Source organism: Natator depressus, chromosome 2, assembly GCF_965152275.1.
Source record: "Natator depressus isolate rNatDep1 chromosome 2, rNatDep2.hap1, whole genome shotgun sequence".
NCBI lineage: Eukaryota > Metazoa > Chordata > Testudines > Cheloniidae > Natator > Natator depressus.
In genome coordinates, this window is record NC_134235.1 from 106,773,302 (window position 1) to 106,790,099 (window position 16,798).

The window sequence follows — 16,798 nt, forward strand, 5'->3', positions numbered from 1 at the left end:
CAAATATTCTGAACATAGATCCTCTCAGTGAGCCCCAGGTTGGACACCCTTGTTTAAACCCAGATCTTTTTATACAGGAAACATCTAATGTTCTAACTTTAGGGACAGACCAAATCATAATTCCTATAATATATAACGTTGTGGTGGCTTCCGTTACTCCTCCACTGCAAACAACCACCTGCACCTTAAATGCAACAAGGTTGATACTTGAATAGCTTCTTATCATTCTTATTTTTCAATAAGTGAAAGTATTCTGGGAGCCAAAAGGACATAAATCCAACCAAAAGCCAATCACGGGTATGTTATTGTTACTCTAGGTACCAACTTCCTTTAAGGGGACCAGAAACACTAGTGCTATAGTTACTGTGGCATTAATGGCCTCTGTCTGAGTTTCTTGATTTAAGAAGAAATTACCCTTGATCTTTCCCATGGTTATGTTTGGGAGAAGATGGGAGGATTTCCTCTTTCTCCAGTAAAAGAAAAACTATTCCCTCTCTTTCCCAGCAAAACCAAGAAAACAGCCATTGATGGAAACTCTGAAGTATAATGCTTTTTCCATCATAAATGGTATAAAAGCCTAAAATCATAAGGTTTGCTTTATCAATATTTTTCTCATATAGTATTTCTTCAGTTGTCCCTGGTAAAAATCCCATCACAACTGGAAGAAGAACCAGAGACCTCTGGATACAAATGTGCTATCTCCATCTGTTGAATTAATGTGGAATTTCCATTGTCTATCAGTTACAGTAGTCCAGACATCCTCTTTCAGACATCCATATGCTAGATGGGAGAGAGACTGTCACAACCCTAAACTGTACAAGCCTGGAACCACATAACTTATTGATCTCACAAAAGCACTTAGGTATCAACTATTTATTTTTGGTTTAGTTTACTATTACAAAGATGAAGGGTTGCCACATCTACACTTAAGAATTCTGTATGTACTGACTTTGTGGCATGACTGCAACAGGTGTGGATAGAAGGAAAACTGCTCAGTGCCCAAAGAGAAGATAGAAGGGCTGATCGTGCAAAGCTACTAGACTGAAATGGGAGGTCTATGTGATGTGGCAGGGATAGGGGTTTGAAGGACCAGGCCCAGAGAAAGTGATGTAAAGTCCCTGTTCTGCTGTGATTATGTTTGTGTTTGGTATTCATCTCAGAGGTGATGAACCCGAGAGACTAAGTTGAGTTTCTACTTACAAAAATATTAATTCTATCAGCAACCCCTAACTTGCAGCTATCACCAAGCCTCCTGTCTTCTCCCTCTTCTCAGAAAACATTATCTGGACTATCTATGTACATACATGCATGCCTAGACACGCTCATATGCTCCCACTGCATTCTTATAGACTTCAAAAAAGAATAACCTTTAATAAGCTTTTTGCAAATATCAGAGAATATTTTGTTTCCCACCTGATGGCTCTACTAGTGTCCTATAATCACAAACAAAATGAAAGGCTTCAGAGTAGCAGCCGTGTTAGTCTGTATTCGCAAAAAGAAAAAGAGTACTTGTGGTACCTTAGAGACTAACCTTCGAGACTAATACAAATAAATTGGTTAGTCTCTAAGGTGCCACAAGTACTCCTTTTCTTTTTGCGAATACGATGCATCCGATGAAATGAGCTGTAGCTCACGAAAGCTTATGCTCAAATAAATTGGTTAGTCTCTAAGGTGCCACAAGTACTCCTTTTCTTTTTGCAAACAAAATCAAGTTAGTTAGTCATAGTTACTACAATTGGCTACTGCTGTCAGAGCTAGTGTATTATAAAAAGATCATGGGAAGCAACATCTGACTGAATCCTTTACTTAGAATGCCAGCTCTAGTGAGAAATTCCAAATGACACAATCTCGCTGGGCTCTGTGAATCAGGTTTTTGTGACGGGTAGACTAGACTCCACTTCAGCACTTCAATGATGGGTCTCTGTGCTGGGCTGTAGGGAACAAGTACTTCCTGCCTCTGGTGTACAGTGGAGAATGGGCAGCTTCCAACCACAGTCTCCTGAACAAGGGCCTGCTTCTCCATAGCTTTGTACCTTGTGCTTCAAATCAAAACCTTCGTTGGATGGGTGAATATGTCTACAGAAGGTATAAAGGAGAGGAGAACCAGACCTACTCTCAAGCAAGCTCCATTTCTTTTCAGCAAGTGCACAGCTATACGGAAAGCAGCAGGCCTCATTTTGATACAACTGGAACATTTGCCAGACAAAATTTGGAATGAGCGCTACAGAGAATACCAAGTTAATAAAATCCCCTATTTGCCCATACACCTGAGCTTTGAAAGGTAGAATTGTAAAAAAAAACTTTTCCCACTCTTACCCTCCCTATCTTTTGTTATAAACGGATTTAAACGAAGTACAAGAGAGATGACCAAAGCGTGATGTATTATTGTTATTGCATTGTATTGAGACTGCATTATTGTACCACTGGAGGTCTCCCCAAAATCACTGAGCTTCAGAGAAGTGCCCTCTGTCATTATTATTAATATTTTATATTTGTTTTGTGCCAACAGTGCTCTCAGTGCTCAATGTCTGCCCAATAGAAAGAAGCAAGCTGTTGATTTTTTACCAATGCGGTGGCCAATTAACTTTCCACTTTGTGAAATGTTAACCATTTGCTTCTTTTGCCATTGTCTCCTCAAAGGGTAATTGTAAATAACAGCTTCATTTTTTGTCTTCCAGACTTCCAGCCTCATCTGCCTGGAATTTGTGAAACACACAGGGGCTCAGCTCTTCACCATGATAGGGGAGTCCTTTTTTATCCATCTTATCTTAAGAATCAGATCACTAATACACATACAGGATAAGGCAACTGCCAAATTATTATATTACAAAAAGAAGATCCTTAGACATCTGTCATCTTGATGAAAGCAGCACCATCGACTGACCTTTGCCAGTTCAAGGTCGATAATGAGACAAGTCAGGCAGGAAGAGCAGCGTGTGCTGACTCCATTAACGTTAGCTGTGTACGCACTCAGTAGCACTGCATCTCCTGTCAATTAGTGTGGGTAAACTAGGGACTGCTGATTACCAGAGACATGGCATAGCGAGCTGCTGCTACCTTTACTTCTACACCCTGCTGCATTTTAATTAGCTCCAGTCCCCTGACTATTTCTTCAGAGCTTCATTACCACTGTCTTCAGGAAATTGAAGGCAAGCTTTTTACATTTCACATCATTAATGAGAAGAAATGGCGAACATTCTAACGACAGTGTTTGATAATGTCGGACTGTGTGTGTCAAGATTTAAGAGTTTTTGCAGCACAACACAGCCTCAACATCCGTTGGAACCGCACAAAAACTAGAACTAGCCAGAGTCTACAAGGGGAGAGGTTCAAAGCACAGAATGACAAAATGACTAATACATACATGGTGTGACTACGTGCAGCTGTGTACGTGTTTGTGTCAGTTCAATAGCTATATACCCAAAACGAAACACTACAGTTCTATAACATTAGGGTCAGGAAAGAAGGCTGGAAATGCCAAAGTTAAGGAATCAACCTCCATCCTTTAAACACACACCAGTGTAGAAAGGGGGCAACTCTGTGAGTTAGAGATGGAAGACAAGATCCTCATTTGGTGTAAACTGGCCTGGCTCCATTGACTTCAACAGAGCTACAGTGATTTACACCAGTTGTTTATCTGGCCCAGAGTGCCAGCATCAGCTTTAACTCAGTTTAACCTTTGTCTCAGTCATTTTCATAACTGCAGTCTAGTTGTATTTATTTTCTGGACGGGGGGAGGGCGGAAAAGGGGTTGATTAATGAAAGATTATGTAAATAACCATAAAAACAATAAAGTCCTGACAATGTGCTCAGTGCTGTTCAGACCAGAGAAGGCAAAGTCCCTAACCCAGGGAACTTTAAGTCTAAATAACAGATTGAATAGTCCAGGGGTTCTCAAACTTCATTGCACTGCGATCCTCTTCTGACAACAAAAATTACTAAATGACTCTGGGAGGGGGGACCAAAGCCTGAGCCCTGCTGCCCTGTGGGGGTGGGAGAGACAAAGACAAAACCCGAGCCATTGCCCCTGGGTGTGGGGGCCAAAGTCCCAGGCTTCAGCCCCACACAGGGGGCCTGTAACCTGAGCCCCGCCACCCAAAGCTGAGTCCCTCAGACTTCAGCTTTGGCCCCAGGCAGTGGTGCTCAGGCTTCAGCTTCAGCCCTGGGCCCCAGCAAGTCTAATGCCAGCCCTGGTGACCCCATTGAAAAAGGGGTCCTTACCCACTTTGGGGTCCCAACCCACAGTTTAAGAACCGCTGGTATTGTCCAATCCTAAAAGCGCACATGTATTCTTGGATCAGGTCAGATATACACAGCATGGGAATGAGGTATTTGTGCTGACATTTTGGGCCAGATTCTCAGTTGTGTTCCAGCCCTTTTGCACTGCCTGAGTGGCAGGGTTCAGAAAGTAGCAAGATTGGCCAGCTGAAAATTCCTCCATCATGGGGAGAGACTCTATTTATAATATTTGATTTAGGGGTCTGTATATCATCTGAATTTTATCTTAACACTAGTATCCTCTGAATCCCACTCTCAGCCTACATGCCATCACTACTCTTCCATTTCCTGAAGCAATAGCCTCTTTAACTAACCTGTCTCACACATTACCCATACAATAGGTTCTACAATTTCATAGTTAATGATCTAGCAAACCTACATCCGAATGATTTTTCACAGTTTAAATGAATCTTAGAATGAATATTACAGGAGTAACAAAAAGTTGTAATTAAAGAATCACTTATTACATACTTGAAAGTAAAAGTCTCGGCTGGTCTGAAGAAACTTGCACTTCTCTTGTTTTAGAAGCTGAACAGTTCTAGCCTGATCAGTGCTTGGATAGCAGATCAAGTAAAAAGAGGTCAGCAGTGTATGTATGTGTTTTGGTATTTTTTTCCTACAGTCCATCTACAGTGCAACTGTACTACTAACAAAAAAAAAAAAATCGGTTCTCCTTGAGCTTAATAGGTAGCTTTACAGCTTTAGGATAAAAAGTTCACAGTTCAACTACTTGCTAGAATGGGTCCTTCACAAATAATGACAATCCTTCCTTTGATGTTTAGTCACTTGGATACCTTTCTGTGTGGAACAATCTTGGATCTTGAGTATGTTGTGTATTAGCTCCAAAAATCCTTCTGGAAAAGCACAGTTCTTATTGTACATTACCATTATCCACTTTCTTAAAACTTGCATAAAGACAGGATTCAGAGAAGCAGCCGTGTTAGTCTGTATCCACAAAAAGAAAAGGAGGACTTGTGGCACCTTAGAGACTAACAAATTAATCTGAGCATAAGCTTTCGTGAGCTACAGCTCACTTCATCGGATTCATGTAGTGGAAAATACAGTGGGGAGATTTTATATACACAGAGAACATGAAACAATGGGTGTTACCATACACACTGTGACGAGAGTGATCAGGTACGGTGAGCTATTACCAGCAGGAGAGGAAAAAGTAAATAGAAAAATAAAATATCACCAGCAACCACACACCACACAACAAAAACACTAACCCAGGAACCTATCCTTGCAACAAAGCCCGTTGCCAACTCTGTCCACATATCAGTTCAGGGGACACCATCATAGGGCCTAATCATATCAGCCACACTATCAGAGGCTCGTTCACCTGCACATCTACCAATGTGATATATGCCGTCATGTGCCAGCAATGCCCCTCTGCCATGTACATGGGCCAAACTGGACAGTCTCTACGTAAAAGAATAAATGGACACAAATCAGACGTCAAGAATTATAACATTCAAAAACCAGTCGGAGAACACTTCAATCTCTCTGGTCACTTGATTACAGACCTAGGAGTGGCAATTCTTCAACAAAAAAACTTCAAAAACAGACTCCAAAGAGACACCTGAATTGGAATTAATTTGCAAACTGGACACCATTACATTAGGCTTGAACAAAGATTGGGAGTGGATGTGTCGTTACACAAAGTAAAACTATTTCCCCATGTTTATTCTCGCCCTCCCCACCCCCGCTGTTCTTTACACATTCTTGTCAACTGCTGGAAATGGTCCACCTTGATTATCACTACAAAAGGTTTTTTTTCTCTCCTGCTGGTAATAGCTCACCTTACCTGATCACTCTTGTTACAGTGTGTATGGTAACACCCATTGTTTCATGTTCTCTGTGTATATAAAACCTCCCCACTGTATTTTCCACTACATGCATCCGATGAAGTGAGCTGTAGCTCAGGAAAGCTTATGCTCAAATAAATTCGTTAGTCTCTAAGGTACCACAAGTACTCCTTTTCTTTTTTCTTAAAACTGTTTATCCTGCCTGGGGTTTGCCCTTTCTTTTCAAAGTGCAAGACTGTGGCCATCCCTTGCATAGTTATGAAAGGTGGGAAGACATAGGGCCAGCAGTCCTGACTAGGCACAGAGGAGAATTCACACTATTATAAATGGTGGTGCAGTGGATCTGTGGGGGTTTTACCCAGTATCCCTCTGGGTGTTTGGGAAAGTACAGCCTCTGTCTCTTCCTGGTTCCTCCTGGCTCTGCCTTGCTAGGGAGAGACATATTTCCCCAGGGCTGTGCCCCATCACGGTACTGAGCTTTAATGGCACAGTCTGGTCCAAAATGTGTTTTATCTGTCACATGTCATTTCAACTCAAGGAGGACAATGCATGTGAGGTAATTTTTTTTATTGGACCAACTTCTGTTGGTGAGAGAGACAAGCTTTTGAGCTTTTCCACAGGTCTGAGAAACTCAAGGGCATTTTTTTCTTTTACTAACAAGTAGCACTTTGAGACTGGTTAAAAAAAAATTCTGTTTGTAAAATAATCATTGCCAAATAAAGTATTTTAAGTTTTTAAAAATAACTCCTGCCGATGGGCTTTCTATACCAAGTGTCAGAGCAGAGCCTATTCTTATAAACAATACAGCCCCTTGTTTTAGCCCTAAGGCTGAATAGGAGAAACTAGTCTTTCAATGAAATATGAAGGTCTGCTCTGAGCTAAAGCAAATGACAATTAAACGGAAAAGCCTAGACAATTTGCGCCCCTTTACTGTTCCTCAGATAAATTTCAGGCCCTTTTTCTTGAGGCCAGGTTATATCAACATTCATGCTGTGCCATCTAACAAACACTTGTTAGCCACCTACTTAAAATGTCTTTAAAATAGCAATGCAAAAAACCCATCATCCAAACATGTGGGTAAATGTACCTGGAGGCTGAATGCATTATGCACGCAAAATCATTGTCACCCCTAACATATTTTCCTATTACTACTGTGGTGCATGCCATGCACATTCTGTCCAATGTAGTTGGACCAGGGATCCTGAGATATAGAAGAGAATGGAAGCATGAATTACAACTCCCATGTGGCACCACATCAGCACTTCCAAATTAAAATTCTTTAGTTTTTAGCTGAAATATTTTTCAGTATTCAAATTTTCACCAAAAAGAAAAAAATCTACAAAAACCTGACAATTTTTCAAACAGCTCTATTCATTTCCACTCCCATTCTTCCAGCCTCTCTGCACCGACTGGCAACCCAGTGAGTTATCAATCCCCATTTCCCACATGAGTTTGTAGCTACGTACAATACAACTCACAGTGTATTAGAATGACTATGCCAATCACATGGAATGCAAACAAACATATATTTTCTCTTTTAAAGTATTTATTGTCTCAGAGTTTTCTCCTAAATTTACACTCATTCCCAAACTACAAGATACCATCTGTTTACCTAATCTGAACACAAACAGATTAAGAACCAAGCAGTGACTGGATCTACTCCCTGCAGAGCCCTTCAAAGCTATCTGCACACACTCACGTCTCTCCAGGTAGGAGCTGTTTATGCTAAAGAAAGGAATCTCACAGCATTTTAACTTCCATGAGTGAGTAAATATTTGATGCCCTTTGTTTTGGGTCTCTGTCACACATTGTGTGCCACATTTGGCCCCTGGGACAGGTTAAGAAGTCTGCACATATTTGCGGCCCACTCTATATGCCTCTCATACTTGATTGACAGCTTATTAAATGCCTTCAACCTAATAATCAGAAGGAAGGGAAGAGAGTTCCTGACAAATGCACCTAGCCATAGATCTGTATGTTTCCCTTTAACACAGAACTCTATGGTTTACTAAAACCCTACTGACATTAGCCAAGGTCCCTCTTGTCTTCAGTTCACAGAGCAATGATGACTAAGGACCAGATTTTTTAAAGGTATTTAGGTGCCTGCAGCTGCAGATAGACATTCAGTGAGATTTTTAAAAGTGCCTTGGTGCCTACATGGGAGTTAAGTGCCTTGATGCTTTTGAAAATCTCACTAGGCATCTATCTGCACCTTTATACCTGCACTATCTGCAAACTTTTGAAAATGTGATTCTACGCTTACAAGGGAAGGGGGAGAAGTAACAAGGCAATGCTGACCAAATTAAAGGAACAGAAAGATGAAGGACATTATGATCACATAATGGCCCGCCTGGGAATAATGATTAAAAATATTTTAAACTATGTGCAAAGTATATCTGTGTTCATTTATTCGTCACAGAAGAGTGTTTCTGCATTTCTAGCTGTCCCATTTTAAAATCACCCAAAATAGCTTTTAATACTGCTGGTGATATGATTCGAACATGAAGGAGCAGAAGAAAATGTCCACAATGGGGAAAAAATAAAAGATACAGGTGAGTTCTGAACCTGAGAGTAGTCCCTACAAACCAACAAATCACTGATGCATGCCACATAAGCAGGAAGGGGAAAAATATGACTGTGGATTTAATAACAATTGTGCGTCCTTAACACATTTATTGTGAGAATCTTTTAAAAGCCCATTTATTTGTTTGCTAGGAGCTTAGAGTTATTTAAGCAAAAGCGCACTGCTCTCTTGGGTCCCTGAACTCCCCTTCTTCACAAAAACACAAAAAAAGGAGAACAATGAAAACTACTCACTTTTTCTTTCCTGCAAGGTCCACCACATTCTCCCCAGTCAAGGCAGAGCCAGCAGGAGCCAGGAAGAAACAGAGGCTGTACTTCCCAAACACCCAGAGGAATATTGGATAAAACCCTCACAGATCCAAGGTCACAGGTGTACACCCTTTCTAGTCTTGTGCCCATCTCAGATACCTTCATCCCCCTCCTCACCATTTGTGGTATGGCTAACAAAGTTACTATGGTAACAAAGTTTGTAGGCTGCCATTGCTTGTCTCACCCCACCACTTCATGTGCATGGCCCTAAGGCTGATTCATGTAATGTGGGGTTTTCCAACATCTGTCGTGCCAGCTGGAGTCAGGGAACATACCATGCAGAGTGGCTGTTCTTCAACTTTTCCCTCAGGTGCCACACACACACCAGTTTCTGCCCATCTTATAGGGCAGGAGGTAGTCAATCAGATGTGTTTACATAGGTGGGGAAATGGTGTGCATTAGAGTAGTTATATAATGAGAACAAGAGCCTTACTGAAAATTAGACTCTCTCTCCCAGCTTAGTGGTTATTTGATTTGAAAAGTAATATGAATGCAAGATTCAACTTATGGATCTCAGAACTGTGACCTGCCACTAAGCGTACATGAAATTTCAGTTTAGGTAACTTTTAAGGTTTGACTCACGTTGGACGAAGACTCCATATCTAGTCAATATCAGCACCTCAGGTCCATAAGCCTTGATTGGAATAAAAAACCCAAAACTTAATATGTGCTAAAAACATACAGGGTACTTCTTTGTCTCTGCCACTGAAATGAAAACCGTAGTCTTTGTTCTGTTTGTTCTACAATCCATGGCTTATCACTGTCATGTTTAAAGCAGCTTTAAATGTTTGTTTAAAAGAGATTTTGGAAGGGGACAAAATTCATTAGACTACTGACAAGGAAGAGCCAAGTTCTGCTTTCCTTTAAATTCATAAAAAGAACAGGAGGACTTGTGGCACCTTAGAGACTAACAAATTTATTTGAGCATAAGCTTTCATGAGCTACATCTGTGCATCTGATGAAGTGAGCTGTAGCTCACGAAAGCTTATGCTCAAATAAATTTGTTAGTCTCTAAGGTGCCACAAGTACTCCTGTTCTTTTCGCGGATACAGACTAACACGGCTGCTACTCTGAAACCTTTAAATTCATGCCACGCAACTAGCTTCAATCTCTACTTGTGCTGGTGCACCGGAAAGCAGAATTTGGCCCGATGGCATTAAAGTTGCTGTGTGAACCAGCAAATGAAAGTTGCTGTAAGCAACGTGTTAAAAAGAAACCTGGTTGGCCACTGTGCTTCTCAGCTACATTTCCAGGTGTAAAAATGTAATAAAATCATATAACACTGACCAAAAAATAAAAGCATAAAAATGCTGAGAGCTACTAGGGGCTAGATAGCCCACTGGGAAAGGCAAGGAAGACACTGAGACCTTAATAATGCTCACCAGCCAAAGTGAAAATGGAAAAGTACCCATTTTTTTGCTCTCCATTAAAATGTGCTGATACCCCCTACTGACCATTTCACTTTATTTATTTTTTGTTGGATGGGTTTCTGTGACAATATCTGAGAAATCAAGAATAAAAGTCCACTTGATCTCCGGGGCCCAGCAGAGTTATTTTAAATTCAGCAGAGCAGAAGAGAAGGAAAGGTTTTCATTTTCTATTTGATTCTTGGATCTTTCTTCAGTAAACTATAACCCTGCATGGTTTCAAACATGCTCATTAGGTGCTAAGCTAATAGTGGCTATAATTAAATGAAAATTTCTATCTACTGCCAAGGTGCATAGGTTTCTGGGGAGCTAGCTCCTTCTCACCTTTTCTGTATACTTGTGGATAAATATGAATATTAATCAGCACTTCTCCCCCTCCCTTTTCCCAATTTATTCACAACTATCCTTTCAGTGCTGAAAAGAAAAAATGTAATTAGCTTCTCTTAGTTCTCTATGAACCTTCAGTCTCCTCTGGTATCACTGAATGAGCCTCCCACTTTGCCAGTGGACAGCATACTGATCAAGAAAAGGGTTTTTAATAAGATGGGGTTTTGATTATCTTCAGCAATGCTGACAAGCCATGGAGTGCTTCCAATGATGGAAATAAGATTTCTAATTCCTGTTTCTAATGATGTAACGCAGATTGGATGTACCTTTGATCCAATGAAACATATTATCAGGCCAGGTTCAAAAGACTTCTTAACGGAAATATGGCAGCAAACTCTCAATGGTAGTAAGGACCGCAGGATTTGATCTAGTACCACTGCTACTAATAAGAATAATAACATCACCTCTCTGCCAAACAATAGCAGATGTCCAGGGCCTTGCAGGTCAGTTTCCTATTGCAGGAGAAAGTGACAAGAATCTGGTGCAACTGTTTTATACTATATACATCAGTCCTTGAACAGATTCGAGCAAACACCTTGTGGGCAAATCTTTCCTTCACCAATCTCAAACAAAATACCAATACCTAGTACCCAGGAAACAAACCTGCCCTAAGAATTTACTCTAGTTACAGAGATTAAGGCAAAGAGCAAATGCCCCGGCTGCTTGTCACAGTTCGCTCCAAAAGAAACCACCTCACAAAACTAATACCACTGCAGCTTTTCTTTAAAGACGGAATTGTGATTGCATGCTAAGGAAAAAGTAAGACTATTTGCAACAGCACCACTTCTGCCATAAGTTTGAGTTCTTTTGATTCTGTCTATATAAAAGTTTACATAACATAGTGTATGAGTGAACTGGGGAACATTTTCCTTATCATCTGACAGTGGAAGATATATAGGAAAAATTCAAGGAAAGGATTTGAAAAAAAAAGCAGCAGTGTCTGTTTAGGGCCAAATTAAGGCAATCCCAGTCCCTAATAACATTCTCTATGGAAGCCCCCTTACCCATGCACCATGGGGCATGCCCCACTCTCTGTACTGTAGTCCTACCCATAGCTACGGTGGCCATAGCAGGGCCACTCTACACAAGAGCCATCTGCTGACCTGACAGGGGGCCATCACTTCTTATCTGTAGGCAGGCTGAGCTTCCCTGTCCTCAGACCGTTGCCCCCTCTCAGTTTGGGTGGGCTGCGATCTACCCAATCTCCACCGGCTCATCTGTATGTGGAAGAGCCTGCCAGCCTTACCCCAGCAGGGTCCTGATGAGATGGCTGCAGAAAGGGCCCCCCACACACACACACAGGGCATGTCTACACAGCAAAAAAACCCTGCGGCAGCAAGTCTCAGAGCCCAGCTAGAAACACTTGGGCTTACAGGACTGATGCTACAGCACTGAACAATGTGTGAACATTTCCGCTTGGCCTCTGAACCCCACCCCTCTCCACACTGTGCCAGAATGTCTACATGGCTATTTTTAGCACGGTGACACAAGCCCAAGTCTGTAGACCTGGGCTCTGAGACTCTCCCATATGGGATTTTTTTGCCATGTGGAGATACCCACAAAGACCTCTGCGGGGAGGGGTGTGTGTCAGGATTAGAACTGGGCAAATACTGAAAGAAAACAAAAACAAACAACTAGAAACACACCCATAAATATTATTTTGATATTTTAAATGAGCTCACTTTGTGTTCACACCTGTTTTGCATTTAATTTCTGCAAATATTCCAGCAAATATGTTTACTGAAGAAACAGTCATTAAACCTGCCAATTGTAAACAAATATTTGTGAAAAGCTTTTTCCCTATTTGTAACACCAAATATTTACCCCAGAAATCATATTCTAAGAGTTCCACTCATCTAATCAAGGAATAGAAACTTACCATATAACCTTTGTCTCCAATCAGATGCTTACATTTTAACAACAATCTGCGGACAAAGAATCCTTCAGAGAAATGAGGAACACATAGATAAAATCCTGATGTGTTCATTGGTCATTCAAAAACTGAAAAGGGGAGTGAAATTCATCATGTAAATTATTCATTGCCAGTTATTCATTCAACTCTGGTCAGGAGGAAGGTCTGCCCTTGACATCTTCCAAATAGGGGAGTGTATTACAGACCTGCTCCAGGTCAACAGCAGTCTTTCCATTGAGTTCAATGGGGATTGGTTCTGGACCTAAAGCAAGAGTGGTGTAATACAAGGTAAAATGTTTTTTAAAAATATATATAGATTGTTTGAAAAATAAAAAGGAAACTGAAGAAATTACTTAATTGTTTATTACACTTAACCTAATCACCTCCCTGTTTCCTTGTGCTCCTCCCACCTTTCTGTCTGGTTTGTTGTTGTCTCTAGTCTTAAACTTAGAGCTTAAGCTCTTTAGGGCAGGGACCATCACTTGTTATGTGTGCATAGTGCCCAGTACAATGGGGCTTTGATGCTTGGCTGGGACCTATAGGTGCTATCATAATAACAACTATAAGAAGAAATGTAGTACTGTATTTACTATGGATCTCATTCTGCTTACTATGCACATATAAGCAAGGACTGTAGGATTGGGCCTAGTATGCCAATTGTCTAAATTGCTTACGAAAGCATCAGCTAAATGGGGGTTCATACATTTGTACAGTACCATCAATGAGCATACAGAAATCTAAGGGAAAAAGAAAGAAGGCAGTTTAGGAGGCAAACAAATTTTACACTAAGTCCAAGCCAGGTGTCTATAACATGTTTAGTTGATATTTACACAGAATCTATCTGAAAATTAAGGTGTCTTTAATTGCCAAGGGTAGCAGATGTATTTTCTTGAAGCTATTGCCAAAAAGAAGTAAGTAAAAAACTAGAGTTCAGCTCCTTTGCTTTTTAGAGGTTGCTGTCCCTGCTGTCTGCATGTTCCAAGAAGAGTAGCAGCCATATATCAAGAGATTTAAAATATTTTAACTGGCAGGTCTGTAGCTGCAGCCGATTATTCTTATTCTGTTTCACAATGAGTGAACTTCAGATGTAAAGTGCTGCATTCCTTGTGTGCACATTTGCTTTTCATTAACAAAGGATACATGTGTACTGCCAGAAGTGAAACCCTAAACCTAGAATAATAGTTTACAACAACAGCATTAGTAATACAGCTTCTCACATGTCTCGTCAAAAGAAAAGAAGTAGGCTCAGAGTAGCGAGCTTCTCACCTCCAGGTCACAGTTCAAATCAAAATCCAGCTGTGTAATTGGACCTCACTGGTGACCGGTTTGGTAGACTCAGCAGAGAGACCAAGGACTGAACACGCATGAAGACTAAACTGTGGTACCCTCTCACTACCAGAAGTAATTTCTACAGGACTCATGCACATTGGTTGGGGCTGACTGGAGAAGTTTGTACTGCCACTATCTGAGCTTACCTACTCTTTGGAAAATAGAGGACTTCATTCTCCAGGATTCTCAACCCCACATCTTTTAAATTTACCTTTAAAAGAAAAAAAAAGAAGAAGTTTTTAAAATGTTATAAATAGTAATGCACACAAAGGGCCTAATGTGAAGTCCACCGAAGTCAGTAGGAGTTTTTCCACGGAGTCCAAAGAAATATCCTGTTATTTTCCATTTTATGAATATATTACCATGCTTGATGTTTTAAAAATATACTTGTCTTATTTTCTCAGACATTTAACAAGTGACAGTTTTAAGCACATCTTAGAATTAGGGATAAAGACTTATATATGTTAACAGGACCGCTTACACTGCCTAAAGTTCAGAAAAATTGTAAATCTTTGCAGGATCAGGGCTCAATTAATTAATGTACTCAATAGCACAAATATTGACTACTCTAGTGCCTAAGCAGTAGCTAAGGAAACTCAAGACTGCACCTTCCAGTTTACACTCGAACATGAATGTTGACACTTCAGGAGCCTTCCTTTTAGACTGGTGACAGGTGATGGAACAGAAAAGAGAGCATGTTCCAAAGGGGGGAGAATTCCACATGAAATGGGAAATGTACTTGGATGGGGAATATGGGGGGGAAAGCAGCAAAAAGTGTACATTTCTGCAATTGAGAAGAGAAACCACTATTTGCAGAGAACTTCACATGTTGGTCCTGATCTTGTGAATGGCTGAGCACCTTCCTTTGAACCACTGAGAACCCTCAACTCAACTTTCACTGAAGTCAATGTGAATCAAGGGTGCAAAGCATCTTACCTCTTTCAGGGAAGGAAAATTAAGAGAGAAAAATTTATATCAGCACAATCACTTGTCTGGCTTTTTTACCCCTCCTTCTCCCATCCTTGGTTATTAAAGAGATCACACTAGCTAGGTCAGTGTACAGTAGTTCTCCATATAAATTCCTCACCTAAACTCCACTGCTCTGTTTGATAATGCTACCACCTTCCCAGTGCCACAGTGTTGTGTTTTTTTTAAACTATTAACGGTATTTGTTCAGACGACATACCTTTTTAAAAAAAGCAACAAACCTCCAACTCTACATACTGCAGAAACCATCACCCTGTGACCAAGAGCTGCAGAATGCCTGAGGTAGGGAAACACTATTTATTCTTGTAATGGCTTTTATGGACAAATCAAATGAAGTGAGATGTTTCTGAAAATTTGATCATTCATCACCAAAGCATTTTCCCATCTTGTACTCATCAGTTCTACTACCCGCCACTGCAGGAAATATGTCTTCTGTAAAGAAATAGATAGACACAAACACACATGCATACAGAACAAGTGTCTGGCCTCCTTTAGATTTATAGAGAAGTAAGGTATGTTTAAACATTCATTTTCATTTTTTTTTTAATAGCTAAGCTCCAAGTGCTGTATCTGGCCATGAAATCAACTTCTACATTTTAGGTCCTTCTTCTCCACCAACAGGACAGCATGCATGGCCTATTTTCAGGTTACTGTTTTGTTTTTGTTTTAATTGTAATGGTTTTAGAATTACAGAAAAATATACCAAAGATACAGTGAACTCCAAACTTGGATCTCTACAGTCATTTTCTGAGGCATTGGGAAAGGTGACACTGTGGTCACAAAAAGTAGTTTTAATCCTGGCAAAGTGTTGGGCTGTGGAGGTTGTTGTTTTGTTTTTTAACGTCATGAAATATCACAAAGTAATTTGGGGGTTTGTGGGATGAAAGTTTCAGCATTTTTGCTTGCTTACAAGAACTGCGCCAAAAATGTCATACCCCTCTATTTGCAAAAGCTTGGCAGCAGCCCTTACTGACAAAAATTACAATATATCAGTGTTCCCTTTCCAATCCTGCTTTGCAATAGAAGAATTTTACATTGAATTTCATGTTGTAAAGAACTGAATGAAATTAATCATAGCTAAAAATAATCATTTCAAATCAATCTTAACATTAAAACTATTTGCAGTTAGTTACTGCTAGTGATGGGCAAAACTCAAAAAGTTCAGAGGATCTAGTCATAAAAATCAAGGCAAGTTTATCAAGAAAAGTTCTGACCCCAAGGAAGCTCTGGAACTTGTGACATATAGACTTGAAATTAGACAAAAGTTTCGAACCATCCGAGGAGTGTAAAGTTCTGGAACAGCCTTTCAAGGGAAGCAGTGGGGGCAAAAGACATATTTGGCTTCAAGACAAAGCTTAATAAGTTTATGAAGGAGATGATATGATGGGATAGCCTAATTTTGGCAATTAATTGATCTTTGACTACTAGCAGTAGATATGCCCAATGGCCTGTGATGGGATGTTAGATGAGGTGGGATCTGAGTTACTACAGGGAATTCTTTCCTGGGTGTCTGGCTGGTGAGTCTTGCCCACTTGCTCAGGGTTTAGCTGATCACCATATTTGGGGTCGGGAAGGAATTTTCCCCCAGGGAAGATTGGCAGAGGCCCTGGGGGTTTTTCGCCTTCCTCTGCAGTGTGGGGTACGGGTCACTTGCTGGAGGATTCTCTGCACCTTGAAGTCTATAAACCACAATTTGAGGACTTCAATAGCTCAGACATAAGTTAGGGGTTTGTTACAGGAGTTGGTGGGTGAGATTCCATGGCCTACATTTTGCAGGA

General features: G+C 40.5%; 1 long non-coding RNA gene across 8 annotated transcripts in view; it reads right to left on the bottom strand.

Annotated features, from left to right (window-relative positions):
* The window catches only part of LOC141982585 (uncharacterized), a 176,739-nt gene extending 163,966 nt beyond the window's left edge, over positions 1-12,773 (bottom strand). For 7 of the 8 annotated variants that reach the window (XR_012638132.1, XR_012638137.1, XR_012638141.1 and 4 more), the window contains exon 1: positions 12,672-12,773. This is a non-coding gene — a long non-coding RNA (uncharacterized LOC141982585). The remainder of the gene's footprint in view (positions 1-12,671) is intronic. The other variant, XR_012638138.1, reaches the window with a different exon arrangement.
* Between the last annotated feature and the right edge of the window lie 4,025 nt (positions 12,774-16,798).